This window comes from Mastomys coucha, chromosome X, assembly GCF_008632895.1.
Source record: "Mastomys coucha isolate ucsf_1 chromosome X, UCSF_Mcou_1, whole genome shotgun sequence".
NCBI classification, from domain to species: Eukaryota; Metazoa; Chordata; class Mammalia; order Rodentia; family Muridae; genus Mastomys; species Mastomys coucha.
The window spans coordinates 90,240,569-90,248,332 of record NC_045030.1 but is presented as its reverse complement, the minus strand read 5'-3'; the positions used below and the strand labels follow the sequence as shown (position 1 = coordinate 90,248,332).

Sequence of the window (7,764 nt, the reverse complement as noted above, 5' to 3'; positions counted from 1 at the left end):
GGCCTGTGCCTCCCTGTTGTCTGCTCCCGGCTTAGGAACTCACCAGAGAGAAGATGGCAGCTCTCACTCCTGAAATGGTCTTTCAGAGCTTGACGTATATAGAGGCGGATGCTTGCAGCCAGCTATTGGACAGAGCACTGGTTCCCCAAGGGAGGAGTTAGAGAAAGGACTCAAGGAGGTGAAGGGGTTTGCAACCCCATAGGATGAACAATAATATCAACCAACCAGACCCCCCAGAGCTCCCAGAGAATAAACCACCAACTAAAAAGTACATGTGGAGTGACCCATGGCTCATGCTGCATATGTAGCAGAGGATGGCCTTTTGGGGCATCAATGGGAGGAGAGGCCCTTAGTCCTGTGAAGCTTTGATGCCCCAGTGTAGGGCAATTCGAGGGAGGTGTGGCAGGAGTGTGTGGGTGGGTGGGGAACACCCTCATAGAGGCAGGGGGAGAGGATAAGGGATAGGGGCTTTCGGGGAGATCCAGGAAAGGGATAACATTTAAAATGTAGATGAAGAAAATATCCAATAAAATAAGGAATGATTGTGTGAGGTTTTAGATATGGAATCTGCTTTTTGATAATTTTGTAATTTCAATGTATATCCGAAGATCACATTGTGTTTTTTGAAAATATGCATTTTCATTTATCAACATTTCAATAATTTCTGACTAGACATTATTAAACCCTAGAAAGAAGAATAGGTGATTTAAGAGTATAAAGTCCTCAATTTGAATATGTATTTGTTGTCATATTCAGGCTATGACATGTTTAAAATAAATGCATAAATTTTTATGTAAGTATATTTAGTAATTCATAAAATGATTGTCCTTATATCTCTTCTTAATGACAAATTTTACCTTCATAGTAGTAGAAGCCTCTTTTTAGTTAATAAAAATAATCAATGATTGAATATTAGGTTCATGTTTAGTGTTCATTCATATTATATTATTTGAATAAATGTTAAGATTGAAATATATGGATGCTTTTGATTTTATATACACACACATACATACATGCATTTATAAATGTATAGGTATATATGAATATGGTGAGTATATATTATGTTTGCTAAATGAAATAAGATTATTAGTAAATATTATGTCATACTATATTATTGGATCCTAAAATATAGTTTCTATCTCATTTCTGTGAAATGCTCTGTTTCTTAAAATAATAGTGTTCCTAGTAGAAGAAAGGTTTGTTATTGAATATAGCATACATGTAACTTTTTAAATATTTCTCTTAGCTTTAAGTTTTCAGTATTTTGATCTTTATTCTAAAGAGATAAAAGTATTTTTTACCTTTTTTATATGTGTGACCTTTATTTCTTTAAAATGCACAATGATATGCATCCAAAGTTTAAAATTCTGTAACATATTTTTACTTAAACTAGATTGTCAACTTGATGGGATTTGGAATTTCTGTGGAAAGAAATCTGTAGGTACTTCTGTTAGGGAACATTTAGATGACATTATTTGAGGTGGAAAACCCCACCCTAAATGTGATGGCACCATTCCATGGCTGAAAGAAAAGAAAGCAAGCAGAGCCCTTGTGCTCATATTCCCTTTGCTTAATATAGATGCAATAGGACAAGTTACCTCATGCCCTTGCTGCATGCCTTCTCTGTCATGGTGGCTTATAATAAAGTGTGGGCCAAAATCAATCTTAACTTCAAAGTTTCTTTTATCAGATATTTGGACACATTAATAACAAAAGTAACAAAATATCTTATTTAGTTTCCCACTAAATGACAGAAATTTAAATGAATTTTGAAATTGAAAGTTAGATTAGCTTTTGGCTAATTATTCTTTCACTGAATATAATCATTTTTTAATACTGTCATAGTACTTTTAATTCAAGCCATCCATTAACCTACAGTGGCGTCCTACCTGCAAGCTATGCTAGTGTAATGGTGGCAAAACGCTTGTGAGAATAACCAACCAATGTCTGATTTGACTCAGAGACTACTGGATAAAATGTAATCCATATGGTACCAAGAACAATAGGACTAGATAGCCATCCCAGCAATAAAGTAAACTCAAATACAATGATTTCTATAGTTGTCAAAACAAAGCAATTCTCCAAATAAGAACAAAAATAACATTCTGCTGTAATTGTAGATCAGTGCTTTTTGGTCATCAGCAGTGAAGCTTTATCCTGCAGCAGATAGAAACAAACAAGTGTAGAGATCCAAAGCCAGACATTCCACAGCTCTAAACAGGAGTTTTACATCAAATCATCCTCTCTCAGGGACCAAGGAACCCCTCAGAAGAGGAGGCAGAAAAAGTTTTGAGGACACTAATAACACAAAGTGAAGGGATTCTGGGCAACTTGAGTGTGGCAAGCATGGTTCTGGCAGGCCTTGCTCTTTTCTTCCATTACCCATGCCTTCCTAAGTCCTGAAAGGGATAGGAACTACACAGAAAGACCAACAGAATCAACTAACCTGGATCCTTGGGAATCTCAGAGACTGAACCACCAACCACAGAGCATACATGAGCTGGATCTAGGCCTCCGTGCATATATGCAGCAGATGTGCAGCTTGACCTTCATGTGTGTCCCAAACAAATAGAGCAGGGGTTATCCCAAAAACTATTGCCTCTATGTAGTATATGTTGTTCTAGCTGGACTGCTTTGTCTGACCTCAGTGGGAAAGGATGGGCCTATCTTCACAAAGACTTGAAGTGGGAAAGGATGGGCCTATCTTCACAAAGACTTGAAGTGCCAGAGTCAGGGGATACCTAGGGGGTCCTCACCCACTCAGAGAAGAAGGGGATGGAGGATAGGGATAGGATAGCTGGGAGGGAGCAGGGGTATAAAGATAATGAAAGAATGAAAGAAATAATGAGAGAGGAAGGAAGGAAGGAAGGAAGGAAGGATGAAAGAAAGAAAGAAAGAAAGAAAGAGAGAAAGAAAGAAAGAAAGGGAAGAAACAAATAAATAAAAAATTAAAATGAAAAGAATAAAAAATACATCAAACCAAACAACAAAAACAAAACAAACAAACATTAAAACAAAACCAATCCAAACCCAGTAAATTACATTCCTCAAGCTAGACACCAGTAGATTACATTCCTAAAGCTAGTTCCCAAGGTGTATTCCTTTATTCAGCCACTTTCTCCTCCTGAGACTGACTACCAAAGTTCAGCAAAGTATTGAAGTCCAGCAATTAAAAGCTCCATTTAGCTCAATTAATTAATTTGTCCAATAAGAATGAAACACCTCATCCTAACACCAGTTTTCCCCATTGACCTCTATAAACTGCCATTTTCCTAAGGGCCATATCTGTCTCTTTTCTTTCTAGAGACATTCCTCTGTCCCATTCCCTTCTAGGACAAATTCCCCTCTCCCTTGCCCCCTTTCTGCCCCTCATTTGTTCTCTTCATCCTCTCATCCTTTCTATATCTCCTGTCTTTTTGTCTTTTCCATTCCCTCTGCCCCTTTTTCTGAAAAAAAAAAAAATCTCCTAGGTGCTAAGAACTTGGTATTGGGGGCGGTCCTGAGCTAATACATTTCCTTACAAAATGGTTTCATGACTCAAATTCAACCTACAGGACCACCCAAAAAAACCCTCATATTAACAGTGCATTTTAGCACCCAACAATAACTTGGCATCTGAATGTGTTTCTAGTTTCTTTTCTGTCTCCTCTCTATTCAGAGGCAGTCCTTTGTTCTTCCAGTACAAATACTCTTGCCTCCTTTCCCTTGTTCTCTTCCCCTTCTCTTTTATCCTCTATCTCCTACTTTTGTCTATTATTTCCAGCCTTTGTACCTCTGGACCAAATCAACTCCTTGGTATTAAGAGCTTGGTCTTGGGTCCTTTCACAAGAACCTTTAAGTCATCAAGATCAAATCTCATGTGAATTCAGAGATGAAAGCTGTATGCATAAGGCCTGTGTGGGTCTACATCAGATCCTCCAAATATGTATTATGTCTTCCAATATAATGTTTTGATGAGATTGCTGAGTGCACATATGAGTGGGTCTCTGTTTTTTTGCCTTCTCTTAGACTCTTTCACTTATCTGTCTTGTCCAACTCTGATGTGATAGGTTTGTTTTATCTTATCATATTTTCTTTTATTATTATTATCTTTTTATCCTTTATAAGATTTTTTTTCCTCATGAGAGAAACATGTAGATCTAAATGAGAGGAGAGGTGCAGAAGAACTGGAAGTATATATTATGTATGTAAAGTTAGGATATATTATGTAAGTAAAATATTTTTTCAATAGAAGAAAAAGCAATCAAGGGGAAAGTGCAAAAAAATAATTATTTTTAAAAGTCAAAGTCATAGGATATTGATACTTCTTCCCTTCTCTGCTTCAAACTAAGTTCTTATTATTTTGATTAGATGCAAAGCTTTTGGGTTAAATAGATATGAATATGAGTCCATTACATAATTTACATATGTATAGTGTTTAAAAGGTTTTGGTGATTGAAATCAAATTAATAATAATAATCACATACTTTGGAATTTTTAGTTTAGAAATATATGATTGCTCTTGATTCTTAATATGGCTGCCAGTTTGCAGAAAAAAAGTGTTGAACATTGGCTTTCACATTCTATAAGGAAAAAGCACCATATTGCCATATATGTGAGTCTATTTTTCCTTCATTGTAATCAAGGCTATTGTCACTTGCCATGGCTGACTGCCAAATGGTGGGGTCAATGGTTGTATTTTGTCATCCCAAGGAAAACTTACCCAGAAAACTATAGACTACAATTGGTGGGTTGCAACATATTTAATTTTTTTAATAAACATGTTGTTTATAGGTAGAATCACAGCATGTGCTTATTATCTAGGCAAATAAAAAAATAAAGTTTTCTTTACATAAGTTTCTTATTGATTATTTGCAAATTCCTTATTTATCAATTTATTTGCATCCCAAATACTGTCCCTCCCTCACACTATCCCCCCTCACAAAGTTCTTCTTTCCTTTCCCTCCCTCCTCCCCTTTACCTCTGAGAAGGTGGAACCTTGAGTATCCCCCCACCCTGGGTCATCAAATCTCTGCAGAATTAAGCTCATTTCTCTCCCATCTAGGCAGGACAAGGCAGTGCTCTATTACATATGTGTGCTGAGAACCATGGTAACTTTTTGATCGCAGTCAATTTGGTCATGTAGAGGCTCTATCATCCAGGGTAGGGGAATATTAGAGGGGTAAAACAGGAGTAGGTGGGTGAGTAGGGGAGCACCCTCATAGAGGCTAGGGGAGGGGGAGGGTACGGAAGGTTTGTGGAGGGTAACCTGGGAAAGGGATAACATTTGAAATGTAAATAAATAAAATAACCAATAAAAACTAATCAGAAAAAATGATATTAGCTAAGTATAAAGATAGCATCTAGCCTATATAAGTTTTATGCCTTTTCTTCTTTGAGGAGAGATAAATTCTTATATCATTTGAGATTTTGAATTTTGATCACAAAGAGGTGGCTTTTATTCAAGTCTAAAGAGATACATGGCACACACATTGGCAGTTAGTAGTGTATATTGAAACTTGATAAACAATGCTACATTGTAATTTGTAACCATGAGAAGCTTGAACACATAAAGCAAAGATTTGCAAATTTAAAAATGAATATGTAAGACATGTACAGAGAATTGGATGATTCTTCTCTGGAAGAAAAAAAGCAATTTGACTAGGAATGGTCTTAAATGATGACCTAAAGAGCAGAGATTTAATCTTTTTGGCTTCATGGTTAGATTTTAATAGGTGATAAGCCATTCTCACAATCTCCATAAATCTCTTAGACAGTTTCATGATACTATAGTTCAGCTGTCGAATTTAGTCCATTACTCAAATAAAGAATTCTCATATGAATTTAGTGTTCTTTCTTTTACACTTATTTCTTTCATTTATTCTGCCTTATAATCCTGACATGAAGATTTAGGGTAACAAATATGCCAAAATACATCATCATGCTAGTATATAAGAAGGGACTAAAGGAAAATAGAAATTTCCTGTGACCTATATTCAGTAAAATTAGGCAAAGAATGTAACAAACAGACCCAATAAAATGGCCTTGTTTAATCACCAGATTAAACAAAGTCCTTGGAAAATACCAAGCTGGTACTTCTAGACTAACATTAAAAGTTGCATTCATCAATGTATTCTTTAAACATATATAGAATGCCAAGTATATGCCAGATATAGGTACTTTATACTTTCATTCTGTTTTCTTTGAATAATTTTACAAGAAAGGTAACATTTAATTAACTCACATTGTACTCTTGTTAGTCCATCTTATAAACAAATGCATATATTGTGAAATAGCTAATCGTGGTAGAGAAAATATATAATAGAGGTAAAATATTTCTAGAATATATATTTATATTAACCAACATTATTTTACATTGTGATATCCCCCATTTGCCACAAGCTTATACTTGCTTATTTTGTTCTCTTTGTCTTTTGGCAACTCTTATTGGATTCTGGTTATCAATAGAATTATACTGATTTGCTTCCATTTGCTACTCTGGAAACTGGCATTCATTGAGCCCTCCTCACCAGGCCTGCCAACTCCAAGGCCAAGGGTGCTACTGGCAGCTTCAAACCAGTTCCCAAGCCCAAGAAAAGGAAAGCCTGTGCCCTGAAAGCTCACAGGGGAGCTGAAGGCGCCAAAGAGACAGACCCCAAGAAATCTGGATTGCTGAAGAAAGACCAAGTTGGCAAGGCCAAGATGAAGAAAGGGAGAAGAGGAAGGCTTATCCTTGCTCAGCAGCCATGTTGGAAATAGTGCCTAGGAAAGTCAAGAGGTCAGAAAGGCCCCTCTAAAACAAGACAAAGCTGCAGGGGCCTCTCTCACTGCCAATATAGGCCAGAAGGTCAAAGACAGTGGGAGCAGGCAAGAAATAGATGCCCATGGGAAAACCAAAGGTGTGTGTGAGAAATCAAAGCCTTCAGCCAGCAAGGTACAGAATAGTTTTGCTTCCCTCGCCAAAAGGAAGATGACAGCCATGGCTATGATTTACATTTTATTTTACTTTTTTAAATTTAAGATTTATTTTATGAATATGAGTACATTGTCACTTTCTTCAGACACATCAAAAGAGGTCATCAGATCCCATTACAGATGGCTTTGGGGCAACATGTGGTTGCTGGGATTTGAATTCAAGATTTCTGGAAGAACAGCCAGTGCTCTTAAGCCATGAGCCATCTCTCCAGCTCTCAATTTATAGTTTAACATCTGTCTTTTCCCCAAACATTCATTTATAACCTAATTTAAAACCATAAGGCATGAATGTGACTGGCAGACTTTTTAATTCCAGCACATGGATAGAAGAGTCAAGAGCATCATTTGTTCTATATCAGCATGGCCTATATAATAAGACACCACCTCAATAAAAGTAAAATAAATGAACAAACAAACAAACAAACAAAAGCAATAAAAGTTCCCATTTAAGTCAAACAGCTACACTTCAATCATTATCTTAATTTTTCTCTGACTAGTATTAGGAAACAATCAGTATCAACTGAAACAACCATTGCTTATTTATAACTAAGGTGACTTGGAGATGATCAAATACTTACCCTGAACAAAACTGACAGAGCTTATAGAACAACACTGTATTACTTCCTAAAGATTTTTTATTCATTTACAAATTGATGAATGTATGTGTGTATGTGGTAGGGGGTGGCCACAGGCAACCAGATGCAGAGCTCAAAAGAGTCTGAGAGACCAGCAGTGGCGGCACATGCCTTTATTCCCAGCACTTGGGAGGCAGAGACAGGAGGATTTCTGAGTTCGAGGCCAGCCTGGCCT

The 7,764-nt window shown here is 36.6% G+C and overlaps 1 pseudogene; it reads left to right on the top strand.

The window, feature by feature from the left end:
* LOC116086933 overlaps window positions 1–7,764 on the top strand; it is a 57,842-nt pseudogene that overhangs the window by 48,940 nt on the left and 1,138 nt on the right.